The sequence below is a fragment of the Mus caroli genome, unplaced genomic scaffold (genome assembly GCF_978045245.1).
Source record: "Mus caroli unplaced genomic scaffold, Mus_caroli_1 scaffold_19, whole genome shotgun sequence".
Lineage (NCBI taxonomy): Eukaryota > Metazoa > Chordata > Mammalia > Rodentia > Muridae > Mus > Mus caroli.
In genome coordinates this window covers 53,409,782-53,425,932 of record NW_028227274.1, presented here as the reverse complement: position 1 = coordinate 53,425,932, position 16,151 = coordinate 53,409,782, and the positions used below count along the sequence as shown (strand labels likewise).

Here is a 16,151-nt window from a genome sequence, read left to right as displayed (position 1 = left end):
TGTATAATTAATTAATATAATAATTAATAAATGTGAATAATATTTTAATATAAATAATTACAGAGAGTGACACAGAGCATGGACCACAGTGAAAGATGACTGTAATAGGTGAGATGGTTTCTTACACAAACATTCATAAAACCTGAGCCTTCAGGAATAGGGATATTTTTATTTATTTATTCATTTATTTATTTTTGGTTTTTCTAAACACTGTGATCAGAGGAGGAAATGGGGTTGTGTTTCACTCAAAGAGATGGCACATCCAAGATTAAGGCTTTGGAAATGTTCATTTTAGAGAAAGACACAAAAGGCATACTGTTTGATCCGTCTGCTACCCGCTCGGGATATTCTGATGTACCTCCACAGTGTTCCTCAGAACAGTGATTCCAATTCGCATTACTACCTAAATATACAAAAGTTCCCTTTTTCGTAAGTCATTTGGCAACATTTATATTTTTTTTCTAAAAGCTATTTTGAAAGGTATGTGGTTATGTCTTATCAAGATTTTAATTGCATTTCACAGGTGATTTTTTTTTTTTATTACCCACTAGCTATTTCTATCTTGTCTTTTAAGAAATGTGTGTTTAGGAACTGGAGAGAGGGCTGAGCTGGAAGAGTACTTGCCTGGCATACAGAAGATGCTAGATTCCACCCCTAGCACTGCAGAAACCAGACATGGTAAATTCCAGATATAAATTTAAGTAAACGTATGCCTGTAATCCCAGGGCTCTGGAGGTAGAGGCAAGAGAATAAAGACTCAACCTCATCATCAGCTACACAGAAACATTGAAACTAACCTGAACTATGTGAGACCCAAAAGAAAAAGGTAAGGAAAGAAATGTCTTTACATAAAAATACATAAAGTGGTTTTTAAGCCAAATGTTTGTCATTGCTACTGCCTTCTTTGATTTATTTACTTTTGATTTTTTTTTTGTATGTTTATTCTGGTTTTGTATTTTTGTTAAAAAGAACACTACTCCTGTATGTTTAGGTCATCCCTAAACATACACTGAGGCCATAGTTCCCAATAAGATGGGGCTTGAGGATGGACTTAGTAAGTGTATAAGAAGAGGAAGAGAACTGTTAACCCTATAAAGGAACCAAATCGCTATATACTTGTAGAAAAGGCCAACATTGTCCTCATCACAACATCAACTCTGCCTTAAGGTATATTTTGAGAGGAGCTAAGAATTAAGGAGTGGTTTAAGCAGCCACCTGTTATCTGATTTCCCCTTCACAAATGTAGTATTAGCTTCCGTGCCTTTCTGAGCATCAGCACTTCATACATGTTCCTTACTCTGACCATTTGGGAGGTTTCTTCAATCCCTCAATAAGCGGTCTGCTGAAATGTTGACTTAGTTGGGAAGGTCCGTGCAACCGGTTTAAGAGCATAACCCTGTCAGCCTCACCTGGGGGGGAAAAAGTTTCCCCAATGGCCTGAAAAATGGGACTGTTTAAAAGTATGTCTAAAGACCTGGATGGTGAAACCAATATGGAGAAGGTTGGTAATGAGAGCCTTCCAACGCTGTGCATATGCTTAACGCTTCCAAATGGAACCTTTTAAAAAATGGGGAAAATGGTAAGTGATATGCTTTCTGTTTCACCTCAGTAAAAAGGTTGAAGAGAGAGTACAGAAAGCAAAAGCCGTGCGTGGAGATATCTGGTAAAAATGTCTCTTTAAAGATTATAATTTAAAAACATGGGCATACAAATGCATGTTGGTCTGACATTCTTAATTTCTGAGCATAACAAAGAAAATGTAAAAGAAAACGAGGCAGAGTTTATTTCTTTTCCACTTCCACCATCTGTTCACATTAGCCACAAAGAAACACCCTTATAAAATCCATTAAATTGCCACATTATAATTCAATGCAGTAATAAGTCTACAACACAATGTACACAATCGCCAAATGACTGTGGCAATGACATCATTGTAATGGTCATAATTACTCGACAATTTGGATATTTGAACATTCAAAACATCAGTAAAATAACTATTCTTTATTATTATTTTTTTGTGTCAGCCTCTAAATAGGTCTATTCATTCTGTAGTCAAGAGTCTGTGGCTTTCAGAGAAAAGGTGGGAGCTGGATCCAGCAACCGGGAGCCAAAGCTAGAGGAGGGGAGGCACACAGGGTTCCGAGGGGCAGCGGAGGGAAAGCTGCACCTCGCACTTTGTCAGCCAAGAGGAAGAGATGAATGCACACCGAGCCAGCCTAATTATGAGAGGGTGGAAGGTCATCAAAATCAATTTGCAGCATGATGTACAAAGGTCATTATCAGCCTCAGATTCTCTCTGCCCGTTTAAAACACAATAAAACTAAAGGGAGGGCTTTAATAACTATGATTAGTAAAGAAAAAAAGCATATCATTGAACCATCTGTTTAAATATTTGTGCTACCTTAGTTTTTTACTCAAAACAGCATGAAAGATGAACGGTGGGATTTTTTTTCCTATTTGTTTGCTTTTAAAATCCTGACATTTTCTCCGCTGGTTGCCAAGATTTATAACACAGATGAAAGCTCCTTCGAAATGACTGCCCTTTGAAATCAATAGCACGGTATTTGTAACGACTTTCTTTTTATTATGGAGCACTTCATTATTATTATTATTATAATTTTATGGGACAGTCTGGAACAGAATTCATCATTCACTTATTTGATGCATCTCACTTACTCAATGGCACAGATGGCCTAATCCAGGAGACTTAATTACCCTGTGTTAGGCAGCTTTGAAGCTGCATGAATGTAAGCCATGGGGGAACGGGAAGCAAGGGCCAGTAAAAAATGGTATCCTAGTCAGCAGGAAAAAGTCTATGAAAATCGGTGCATCGGGAAATTCAATTTTTCAATGCCTTGAATTATAAAACTGGGGTTTTTTTTCTAAAAATTAATATAGTAATATCGTCTATGGAAAGGTTTTGGGTGTTTTTAACTGTGTCTATTTTTAAAAATATATTTCACATTGACTTGGTTTGTACACCCAAGAACACACACACACACACACATCATAAACACAGCTGCATGGGACATACAACGTAGACAGTAAGCATCTTCGGAAACAGTCTTTGTCATGGCTGAGTGTATGCTGCTATTTTCCAGTCTCATCTCTGTTTTCAGATGCCAGTTGGAATCCACTCCACTGTTTTAATAAATAGGTCTGAACCTTCAGTTTGAAGAACAAGTTCAGGAGGCTCTTCTGTGTTTTAAATGAAATAAGTGTGTGTGTACTTAGCGTAGCATCTGCCACTGGGTAAACATTTGATATTTATAGCAGTTACTATGAGAAATGTCTTAAATAGATTATTTGCAACTTATTAGTTTTTTTAAAAAATCAGGAAATGGTTTGCCTTTAGAAAAAAAGACATCTCTGTTTTTTCCCTATATCTATTATTCTAGCTTCCGATAGAATTGCCTGATACCGAATCTTGGGGTTATTAATGCTTTTAAGGGGAGGACACTGTTGCTGGACAGAGGAAGGACACAGACACAACAAGAAAATCGGAGCTCTTCCTGCCATCCTTAGCTTCCCAATCCCTTATGAGCCAATCCTTGTCCATTTCAAACACTGTAGGCAGAGGAGTAGATGTGTAAACTCTGTATGATGTCATGTATATTTAACTGGAGAATGGGAAGGATCAAGGCTTACAGAACAGCATCAGGTCTCTCCTAACCCTTGATGGGCAATAGGCCCTTGCCATTCATCTCCTTTGCTCAAGTTGCAAGAGGGTATTGGGAAATCTTGGTGTAACAGAAGGTCTGCATCTTTACTTTGTTTAAGTGGGGAAGGAGGGAGGTTAGAGAGGGGAGTGTCTACCATGAGATTGTAAGTTTCATGGATGCTTGATTTATTTTAATTAAGTAGACTCACCCCTTCTGTAAGATATCAGACTGTATGTCTCCCTTTTCATAAGCAAACCACAAAGCCGAGATCATCACAGTACTGCTTCTGACATTTCCCAAGCAACTTCTTGTAAGTGGGAGTCTGAGGGGCCATCCCACTCCAGAAATAAAAAGCAGCAAAACAAGCAAGCAAGCAAGCAAACAAACAAACAAACAACTCTACTAAAGTTGTCTTCTTTGAATAAACTTTGCCTTTACTTGCCTTTTTTACAGAAGGCAAAAACCTGAAAACCATACAAACAAGCAATTTGAACATGGGTCGGCACAGGAAACTGTGCATCAGCCTGAGACCCATGCAAAGTGACACACTAGGGAGATCAATAGCCAAACATCAAGAATGTGAGAGAAAATAATCCTCAAAAGGCAAGAGGAGATGGCTTTTCTCTGTACGCACACTGGTGTCTTGGCAGAGAATAAAAAGATGAGAAGCGATTACTGCACCCAGCTACAGCCAGGATTTAATCAATGCTTGTTTATCATTGCCATGGCTACGGCCCCATGTGATGTTTATTTTACACTAACCTTTCTAATGACAAGAGAGTAATGATAAAAATTATGAATCGACCTGAAACAATGACAGAGCCTGGCAAAAGCATGCAACAGGGATGGAGGTGTGTGCGTGCTCATTACATGGCAAAGCGGCACAAGCTGGAACAAATAAAGCCACGTCTGCCTTCATGCTGGAATCCCATTGCTGCCACAAGTGGCCACACTGAAGCCCTAAGTCACCACTGAAGAAAATCGCCCTAATAGGAATTTTAGCATAAATCAGAGTTACTGATGCTCACTGTGAGAGTGGTTAAATTTAGGTTTTTGTGGAGTTGATTCATTTGTTCATTTAGTGCATTTATATACATATACCTGTGTACATGTGAAACACAGGTATTCTCTTGTGTCCCTCACTGCCTTATTCTCTTGAGACAGGGTCTCTCAAGAAGCTGTGGTTTGCTAGGTTTTTTTGGTTTGTTTTCTGGCTAGGGTAGTTGACTGGCCAGCAAGTTTCAGTAATCTTGTACCCCCAACTCCTGCCCCTGAATTTTGTTCATCAGCATGTAGGATCATACATGGCTTTGTGTGCAACTCACGATCACAATTTTAAGTCCTCACACAGGTTCAGTGTATGAGGTAGGGCTACCATTGCTAAGTGAAGGCTCAGTAGAGGAGCCATCTTGAAAAATCCCCTAGCCCTTCCTTATCTATCTGGCTCAAGATAGGATTTTACCAAGTGATTCCCCTGTTGACAAGGACACTGAGTTTTAAGCAGTATAGGAATGAAAGAGAGCCCTTGGCTGTGACAGCCACCTGCTCTGTCTGGTCACTTGGTAACGAAAGGCAGAACTCAAATGCAGCAGAAAAGTTTGAATTAAGCTTGGGCCATCTTTGAGGTAAGAGCTGACATTAGGCACTGGTTGTTAAAATCAAACTCATTGAGTTTGAGTCTTGGTACTTATTGCTTATGGTTGTATATGATGCTCGAGGCTTGGTTTTTACTGTAAAAAGTAGAAATGTTGTATTTTTCAAAGTCTGAATGAGATCAAATAAGATAGTAGAATTAAAATACTACAAGGACATACCTGAGAGGTAGCTATTTCATGCTTTTTAAAATCATACCAATGTGTCTGCTTCTTCATCAAAAGGAGAGAATGCTTGCAGATTGTTTAATCGCCTTCTACATCTTCTTCAGATAGACTCCAAGTCTTTTAACCTTTTTGTCTTTAAAATTGTATAATCTTTGCTTCTTAGGCAAATGCTTCAGTTACATAATCTATAGAACACCCCTCAGAAAATATTGTGCCTGCTCTGAATGAAGATCGGGACAATAATGCTCAGGCTAAGAAATGTGAGGAGAGAGACCCATCAGAGGGGGGCCCATTATCACCACCACAGGGAAGACTCTGGGTCCCTTTTTGGGTTATTAATCTTATAGAATTAAGAATGACACAATGGGAAAGTCAGAGACAATTTTATTGGCATTTGAGAAGGAAAAACAGAACAAGGATGGCATGGATAGAAAATTCCAGTAGCTGTTGGAAAGAGGGAGATAGAACACTATGCTTTCTCAGCTTGGTATTGGTGTTGGTGTGTGTGTGTGTGTGTGTGTGTGTGTGTGTGTGTGTGTGTGTGTGTTTGAGAGAGAGAGAGAGAGAGAGAGAGAGAGAGAGAGAGAGAGAGAGAGAGAGAGAGAGAGAGAGGCAGAGGGGAAGGGAGAGACCAGCCAGAATGGAGTATCATATGGGCTAGCTAGCTTAGGGTTTAGCTGGTATCTGAAAGAATAATGTGGAAATAAATAGACAGACAATGTTATGCTTTCTATGTGAAAGCAGGCAGGAATAACAGAGAGGGTGTGTGAGAAATTGCATTGAGGAATAGATTTCTGGGCTCTACATGTTCCTTTAGGGGGAGAGTTATTCCTCTACTGTTCTCAACATGTCTTTAGGTGTACCATGCTTCTTGAAGGTGGAGCTTTTGCAGGGACTTTTCCTGCCCTGGTGATTGAACAATCCATTTGAATTACCCCTTAAGGGAGATAATGTCTTTGTAACCTTTACAATCCTTTGGGCAGTTCCAGATGTCATGCCTTCACCCAAGTCAGAGTCATGACTTAGAGGTTCAACACATATTCCATTCTTTTAACCAAAACTTATGGCAAAGAATAGACTATAGGCGATAAAGGTAAACTAAAACTGGAGATGTAAGTCAGCCAGGGTTTACCAGAAGAAACAGATTTTCTTTATTGGGACTCAACAACACCTGCTGTTTCCACCTTCTTTCCCTTGGTATAGTGTTTTACATTTTAAAGTGATTATGATGCTTCCTCTCGTCCGTAGCTTAAAAGCTACATCATCCCTCCATGATGACTTGTCAAGGCCAAGTGCCCAGGCTCAGTGACTCAGGTCTGCTCTGTATGGTGTACAGTCTCAGACCTCTTTCATCCAAGAGTTCAAGGTGGACATCCACCATGCTGAAAATCCACCAGCTCGGAGCTTCACTGAGAGTTCGGCCTGGTGCATCACTGCTGTCCTGTAGGTGGCATCCTCACTATGGTATGGGCTTCTAACAGCAAAACGCAGGGTCTCGGAGGGTACAGAGAAGAAGCTCTAAGAAGGACTTAGAAGCCTCAGAACATTGTCTTGTTCTGAAGTACCCATGCTCTTGGTCAAAATCCTGGGTGTTTGTTTTGAGACAGGGTTTCTCTGTGTTATAGCCTTAGATCTCCTGGAACTTGCTTTGTAGCTCAGGCTAGCCTCAAACTCATGGATATCCACTTGCCTCCATCTCCTAAGTGCTCGTATCAAAGGCATGCACCACCACAACCCAACCAAACGTGTGTTTTAAGGTCAGATTCAAAGAGAGTCTTTTCCTTGATAAATGATATTATATACAGATAAGTGGGAGAATTCACAGAGAAGACTAGGCATTAGGTAAACTTTTCATTCGTCTCAAGACATTGATTCAGAAGCAGTGGGGTGTCCTTGAGAATGACAGAGTTTTCTTAGAAAATTCAGCCATCATCAAAGCCACCCCGAGCCAGTGGTTCCTGGGTTCTTGTCTCATGAAGAATGAAATCCATGGACCAAGTGGTGAGGTTTATACAGAAATTTTATTTTTTATTATTCATAGGTAAAATCTTAAGAGGAAAAAAAGAGAAGGCAGAACTCCTGTATAGCAGGATGTGGGTTCTAGGAAATGGGGTACTCTGAGGTCTGGGGAATATTTTAGGGGCTGCTGCTGGAAGTGAGGAATGAGGCTGTCCTCAGTGTGGGTGGCAGAACTTTGAAGTGTCTAGGTGTCTCCTTTCAAAGTCAGTATTGTCCTCATAGATGACTTCCAGGAAAGGGGGCTCAGAAGAGATGAAGAAATAGCAAAGTCCAAGATTGTCTTGGCCTTCAACAAAGCTATTCTCAGGACTTAAGCCATGGTGTCCCGACTCTAGCTGATCTGTTCCTATCTCTGTTCTCATCATCAACTCTATGCCACATTGGCCAGCATTGGCAAACTATGCCTCACGGGGAAAATGCCTGCTTTGTAAGTATTTTTTTAATGGAGCATGTACTCATTTGTGCCCAGACTGACTGTGGCACTTTTCACTGTACAATTATAGAGCTGAGTGGTTGTGACCTAGACAGTAAGTGGCAAAGCCTCACATAATTACCACCTGATCATTTTCAGAAAAGAACTGCCAACTTCAAGCTGGAATTATAGTCTCTTTAAGCAGGAAATATCTAGGCTTAAACTAAGTATGTATATTTATTACATATTTTAAAGAAATCAACAGTGTCTGCTAGTTAGAATTATTCATTAAATGTACTTTAACGTGGGGATTTTTGCATTGTTTATTAATTTTTAAAATAATATCTTGTAGCATTTATAAACTATAAAACAAATCTTATATTTCCTTACGTTATATTATGTGTGATAAAAAACGCCCATTTCTAGAGACTTTTCGCAAAGTGTATTTGAGCTCAGTGCGCAAAATGAATGTTCACATGTCAGAGTAAGTGGTGATAATAATGGGAACATGTGAGTCATGAACTATCAGCTCGGTATGCTGTGACTTGCAGAGGATAGCCTGCATTTGTCAATTTATTATTTATCCTTTGAGAGAGGCTCTCACTCTACCCAATATAAGCTCAGGATGGCCTTGAACTTTGTCAATCCTTGTGCCACAGTACCTGAGAACCAGGATTAAAGGCATAAGCCACCATGCATGGCTTTACAGTCAAATTTTATTTTATATTTTTGTAAAACATACTTTTATTCCAAAGACTCTTTATTTTTAAAAAGCTAGCAAACTGGTTTAGAATTATCCAGTGCTTTAAATTTCTGATGTTTTCCATAGCAGGCCACATAGGCTGAACTTACAGAGTTGTGTATTTGTATTTACCCTAGAGCCTACAAATGCTAATTCAGTTGTTTTCAAAATTCTGATATACTCAAAATATATACAAGTCTTATTTTGGTAATGGTGGAAAACATGAAAAGGAATAAAGAATTTGAACAGCTATAAATAGAAGTCATGCATGCTTATGGGCACGTGTCTGTATAGGTCAAACGTTAACGTCTAGTGTCTTCTTCTATGGGTCTCTCTCTTTCTCTTTCTCTTTCTCTTTCTCTTTCTCTTTCTCTTTCTCTCTCTCTCTCTCTCTCTCTCTCTCTCTCTCTCTCTCTCTCTCTCTCTCTCTCTCTCTCTCTTTCTCCCAATGTTCACTGATTTAACCAGGCTTGTGGGTCATCAAGCTCTTTCTCCTCCTTTCTATCTCTATCTCCTCAAGACCAGGAATACAGATTTGCACCCATCATGCCCAGTTTTGAATGTAGGCACTAGGAATTCCAACTAGGGTTCCCATCTTTGCATGGCAAGCACACTACTAAATAAGCCATCTTCCCAGCCCCTATACTAGTCGTACTATTAACAAAAATACTTAATGACAAATTTGATTGAGAAACTGTACTTTGTGCAAAACTAGCTTCTTGATAAAATTTTCTTATGAACTTTGTCTAAATGATAAGACTATAGTTTCTTTCTTTCATGAAACTGAGAGGAGACATCATAAGGATACAGACAGGGAGGAGCCAAACACCTAAGACAAAACCAATTAAAATCCCAAGGAAACATCACACGAATGCCAGTGAAAAAAATCAAAAGTCCAAACCCAGATATTGAGTTTCAGGCCAGTCCTAGCCACTACGTTTTGTGAGCACACGTGTGAGTCAGGCCAGTCCAAACCACAGACAACTGAATGAGAGCATCTTCATTTCTTTTGCCATGCCTGCCCACATCATCACTTCTATTTCTTTTCTTTCTTTTGATCCATGGTTTATTGTTTATTCTCACCATATAAATACTGAGTTCATTCGAGAAATATCACGTTTGAAGTCAGTAGTTCACTGAGCACAATTAGATGCTTAGCTAATGTTAGAAAATACCCTTTCCCTCTTTGGAGAGACTGACGGGGGGCCAGTGTCCTCACAATGGGGCAGAGTGTATACAAACCCTCTTCCCTCCCCACCTGACCTCTCAGAGGAGTTGCATGGTGTTTCCAAAATTCTCTAGACCTCAGTTTAGATAAAGCCAGTTCTGTGACACAGTGACCTACTTTACAGGAAGAGACAGGAAGGGTTAAGTGCAGCCACAACCCTCGATCACTCATTGTTGACTCATAGATATTTATTTATCTTTGATATGACAGTCTCATGCATTTCAGGCTAAACTCAAACTCACTAGGGAGTTGTAAAAATGCTCACCCAGAGCCAGTTCTAGCTATGAGGGGATTTTAGTCCCCTCAAGTTGCAGCAGAAAAGTTTACAGGCCTTAGCAACACCTGTGCACCTCTTGCCTTCCCCTCCCACCCCCAGGTTCTTTTTCTTCTTGCATTAGTGAAATAGCTTCAGAAGGAATAAAAACCACATTTCCTCAGAAATCCATGTTTTCAGAACAATAATTTGTACTTTCTGTCATAATATAGTGGTGAGTAGAAATGTATCTTTGAACCATGTTTTATTAACTTTCCCCCTACAGAGTTACATCAAAAGACTCTATAAATAAATGATGTGCTCAGCCTAATTCCAACATGCATACCAATTACGTCTATTGGTTTCAAAACACGTAGTCAGTACTTTAAACAACCAGGATAATATCACAGACTAAAATATTCAACATTTCCATCTCAGTGTGCTGTCAGCACACAGATGATGATTAGAATTGGAAATCAGTTTCACTGCTGGCACATTGAGTGGCATGATGCATGCTTATGTCAAACTCAATTAACATTCTAACAGTATATCTCAAAGACACTGACCTAATCTCAGAGAACAATGCGTTTATTTATTTCATGTTAAAAATCTCTTATGGTTTGTACATGATTCTGGAAGCAGGAATATTTATTGCTACAATAACATTTCAAGTTGGAGCCCCTGAAGAAATGCAAAGAAATACAATCAGTTTAACAGTCCAACTGTAAGCAACTTGCATCGTTTCTGTCGACAAAGAGGGGGATCTTCTAAAGCTGTAAATCTGCAGAATTTTAAAATTATGTGACGATCTTGTCTCCACAGAAATAACACATGTCAAATAGGTCTGAAGTATGGCATTCTTTTGCATACCTCCGAAAAGAATACTTGAAATCAAGTTGTGTCAGCGAGGAATTTCAGATTAGGTACGAATGTCTTTACGTACCTGTTTATTTGTCAGAGTGACATCTCCAAATATTAATATATAAATCATGAACAAGATAAAATCCATATCTGCATCTTAGAATCTACAGTGTTTAATAATATGTGGGTATGTATGTGTGCATATTTTATCTCCTCCTCCACTAAATGCCAATAGTGAATAATAAGCTGGTGAACACTATCAAGTAGTTATCTATCCAGAATTACAGCAGGAAATACTCAAGGAGATTAAATTCTGGGGGTTTGTTGTTTTTGTTTTTGTTTTGTTTTTGGCTTTTTTGGTCTGTTTTCTTTGTTTGTTTGTGGGTTTGGCTTTTTGTTTGGTTGTTTGTTGTTTTTGTTTTGAGACAGTCTTTCACTGTGTCCTGGAATTCACCAAGTAGGATAGGATGCCTGACCATCTTCTTTATCAACCCCTTCAGCATTGGGATTACAAGCTACCACTCCCAGGCAAATCAAATCACACCATTGTGCTTTGCATAACAAATAGTAGTACTGACTGAACCATAACCCTCTAATTCCCAATTCAGGATTTTTAGGGGAAAAAAAAAACCCAAAACACCAAACTTAACTAGATTTGATGTTAGTATCAAGTGTCAACTGTTAAAGGTTTGTCAACAGGATGGTAGAACATCTGGATAAAAAGAAATGAGTGATATTGTCAAATTATCCATCTGTTTTGTCTACGCAGTATGCACTACCACACTTTCAGAATCTCTGGGCTGGTTGGCATGGGATAGATACAGCATCTGACATTTAGCAGTCCATCATTGCTAGCATCTAGGCTGCTGAACTTTTCCCCTTCACATCTGTATCTCTGCAAACTGCACAGATATGGCTCTGACATACAAGATTACCTTCACTTTCCTTTTACTCTGTCATGTGTAGTTCTCTTTATATTAGTGCTTAAAAACTATTCTCTGAAACTACACAGTGTGAAGAAACAGATGAGGGGAAAGCCGGAGGGATGACGATCCCAATCATCTGCCTGGCAGAATGTATGCGGCTACCCATCAAGACAGAAACAGTGGAGCGGAGCGGAATAGAGAGAGAGCATTTTGTTTCAACCTTGCTTCCCAGGCTGAGTCAGCATTTTGAACCTGACCATGACAGCAGAAATCTGTTTCAGGGAAACAATGTTTTGTATGTCTCCTGGGTATGTGTGGAAAGATTGTCTTAGAGAAGGCTTACGTCAGAGTTCCTGGAGTCTTTCTCAATTCTCCTCAAGTTCAGCAATGACCTTGAACGTTGCCTTACTTTAGAGTCCTTGAAAACTGAGCTAAAAGAGCTGACCCCGAGGAATAGAAGAATGTAATGGAATTACTGACAACAGTTCACATTAGGGGTGCTCAGCTTGCTGTGATTCCTGTCAAATACAAGCTATGGCTGCTTGTTAGTTTTCTAAGGAAGAATTGGTAGAGGATAAAAGTACATGAGGAATGTGAGGGAGGGGCAGAGGTCCACACCCAGTGTCATCCTCTGGGGGTCTCGACTTTTTTGGTTATACCAGATATAACAGCAGCAAATTTATAGTTATAAAGTGGCAATGAAATGATTTTATGGTTTGGGGGGGAGTCAACACAACTTGAGGAACCGAATTAAAGGGTCACAGCACTAGGAAGGTGGAGAACCACTGCTCTGTCCCTCTGTGAATTGTATTTTGAGAGATGATCTCCTACTGAATCAGGGACTTGCTGGTTGCTTCAGCTAAACTGACCAGGGAGACCCCAGACACCTGTGTGTTGTACATACGACACTGTACTAACAGACAGACCACCACATCCACGTTTTCACATGGATGCTGGGGATCCCAGCTCAGATTATCAAGCTTGTACAGCAAGCTCTTGACCTGCTGAGTCACCTCTCCAGCCCCTAGAAGAGAAAAGGCTTATCTACATTTTCTGTACCTTTATCAGATGCTAATTTTCTGTAGAAAGATTACCTTTAAAAACTTAATGCCAAGATTTTTGAAAAGTCTTTATAATCCACATCTCTTAGCCAGGGTATTTTTTTTTTCAATTTTTGTTCAGTTGTGGCATTTCTGGTAAGAGCATTTGCTGCAGTCAGGTTCATCTCATTGCCAGTTTGACTGTATGCAGCATCATGTGGCTATGTCCCACTGAGTTCTGTTTGGGTATGAGCAGGCCTGTCTCCAGAATAGAAACTAAGGTCCAAGTTGGAACTGAATGCAGGTGTCTTCAACTGTGCATTAAAAACAGAGACGATCTGAAACACACAGCTCAAAATATTAGCTTTATCTAACATAAACACAAAGCTGTTCGTCTGGCCAAAAAAAAAAAAAAAAGTGTCGCACAGGCCTGTGCAGAGCCTACTCTGGCAAGAGACTTTATGGATGCAATTGCCTGGGGTACATTGGGCCACTATGTCCATAAAAATAATAATTAAGCTGCAGGATGTATTACATTCCTCAGTTTAGTGCCTGAACCCAGCTCAGAGCATTGATTAATATTTCTCTTTATGTCTTGTTTTTATCATTGAATATGGTACCTACAGGCCATTTATCACCTTTCATTTCTGTTTTCTTTTTTATCACTGCCTCCGTTAAAAGGGAATCAAGAAAGCAATGACGTTTCCCTTTGATAAAACAATAGGAAGGCCTGTCTCCTAGATGTGCTTTTTGGATGGAAATCATCTAGGTTTAGTTGTGTTTTGATTTGAAGCTGATGACTTATAGTCATGCTGACTGATTTTGCTATACAGTGTGATAGAAGGGAATTTAAGCAACACTGTCTATGGCTCTTTGCCTCAGGTTCGTTTGTTTTGTTTTGAGCAAGGCTCACAGCTCAACCTCTATAAATCTCAGGCTGTTCCTCTTCCCATTCACATCACCAATTCCTAGGTCAGGAAGCAAGCCCTCCCAGATGATTCCCAAAGACAGCTGTGATGTAAACTCAGGTTGCCTGACATTCACAGGCCCTTTTTGTGTTCATAATGACACCAGCACTTCCATACATCCCTTTAGCAATGGGCAGCAATGGGGAAAAAAAAAATCCACTGTGCCACCAGCAGATAGCCAGGAATGTCAAGAATTCTAGATAAAGTACCAAAAGGGGCCAGGGAAAGACTGAAGGCCTTCCGTTCATGACCATTACTTACACACATCCTGTGTAATATGCTATTATTTTCTAAGTTTTGGTTGCAACCAGAAAGAAATACAACTTATTTGATCAACAGTGGTCTGCATTGTATTTTAATTGTTTGTTTCCTGATGTTGGCATATTTTATTTGTTCGGTTTTCGAGAAAAGGGGTCACACTGTAGCCAGGGTGTTCTGGTGCTCTCTATGTAGTCCATGGCTTTCAAACTCATGGAAAACTCCTGCCTCAGGCTCCTGGGTACAAGGATTACTGACCTAAGCTAGCAAAACTGGCTTCTATTCCTCCGAGAGTTCCAAGAACAAAGACCAGTCCAAACCAAGTACAAGTTAAGGCAGCAGGAAGGTCTCATACAGTTTTGAGAGAGTCATAGTCAGGACTAAGGCTGGATTGCCTGGCACGATGACTCCTGGAGCTTGTTGAGAGCAGGTTAGCAGCCTTTGCAGAAGCTAACCTTTCAGAAGAGGAATTAGAGTGGCAGGAGCCAAGTAATTAACTCAGACAAAACCCAGAAACAGGAAGTCTACCACAAGTCAGATGTTTAGTGAATTCAAGCCAGGTAGCAGTGCAGCTAAAATCAGGAAGATCCTGATGCATGCAGAAAGCGGGTTCCATTTAACAAGTGATCCTTTAGCGCAGAAAAACAATTCAGCCAGCCAAAGGAGGAGCAAGCAGCCAGAGAACTTGTTGAAGAGGTCTTGGGAGCGAGGCAAGCATCATCAGCAATTCATCAGCAGTTTCATAGAAAGATAAGAATGAAAATTTTCTGGATCTCTAATGTGTATTATCTAAGGAGGAACAAAAAGCAAATCAAATGTCCAAGACTAAGGGATGGCTTTAGGGATATATATATATATATATATATATATATATATATATGTGTGTATATATATATGTGTGTGTGTATATATATATATGTGTGTGTGTGTGTGTGTATGTGTGTGTGTGTGAGAGAGAGAGAGAGAGAGCACAAACATATGCATTTCCTTTCTTTCTTTCTTTCTTTCTTTCTTTCTTTCTTTCTTTCTTTCTTTCTTTCTTTCTTTCTTTCTTTCTTTCTTCCTTTCTTCCTTTCACATCCCAACTGTAGTTTCCCTTCCCTCTTCTCCTCCCAGTCCCTCCTCCCACCTCCCCTCTGCCCCCTTCCCCTCCACTACTCCTCTGTTTCTATCCAGAAAAGGGCTGGTTTCCCATGGATATCAACCAACCATGGCATATCAAGTTGAATTAAGACTAGGTACTTCCCCTCATATTGAAGCAGGATGAGGCAACTCAGTAGGAGGAAAGGGTCCCAAAACGAGGCAAAAGAGTCATAGACAAGCCCTGCTCCCCCTGTTAGGAGCCCTACAAGAAGACCAAGTTACAAAATCATAACATGCATGCAAAGGACCTAGGTCAGTCTGATGCAGGCTCCCAGGTTGGTGGTGTAGTCTTTGTGCGCTCCTATGAGCCCAGGTTAGTTGATTAATTCTGTAGATTTTCTTATGGTGTCCATGACCGCTCAGGCTCCAATAATCCTTTCTCCCAGGTTCTCCAAGCTCTACCTAATGTTGGCTCTAGGTCTTTGTATCTGTTTCCATCAATTGCTGGTTGAAGCTTTTCTGGGCTAGGCACCAATCTATGAATACAGCAGAATATCATTAAGAATCATTTTCTACCCTAGGTCTCTGGGCTACCCAGCTTCTGGGCCTTGGCCTTTCCAGGTAGTGTGAGGAGTGGGCTCCCTTTTGTGACATGGCTCTCAAGCTGGAACAGTCATTGGTTGGCCACTTCTACAATTTCTGTTCTATCTTTACCCTGCATATCTTGTAGGCCACATTTTGTAGGACAAATTTTATTTCAAAGGTTCTGTGACTGGATTTGTGTCCAAATCCCTCTACTGAAAGTCTTGCCTGGTTACAGGAGATGGCTCTGTATCCTTCATTCCTAGGAATCTTGGGGTATAAGACTCCTAGAAGGTT

General features: G+C 40.1%; 1 long non-coding RNA gene across 1 annotated transcript in view; it reads left to right on the top strand.

The window, feature by feature from the left end:
• Positions 1-11,051, top strand: part of LOC110285010 (uncharacterized) — a 28,623-nt gene extending 17,572 nt beyond the window's left edge. The window contains exons 2-3 of the long non-coding RNA XR_002377014.1: positions 575-826; positions 10,959-11,051. This is a non-coding gene — a long non-coding RNA (uncharacterized LOC110285010). The remainder of the gene's footprint in view (positions 1-574; positions 827-10,958) is intronic.
• The last annotated feature ends 5,100 nt before the right edge of the window (positions 11,052-16,151 follow it).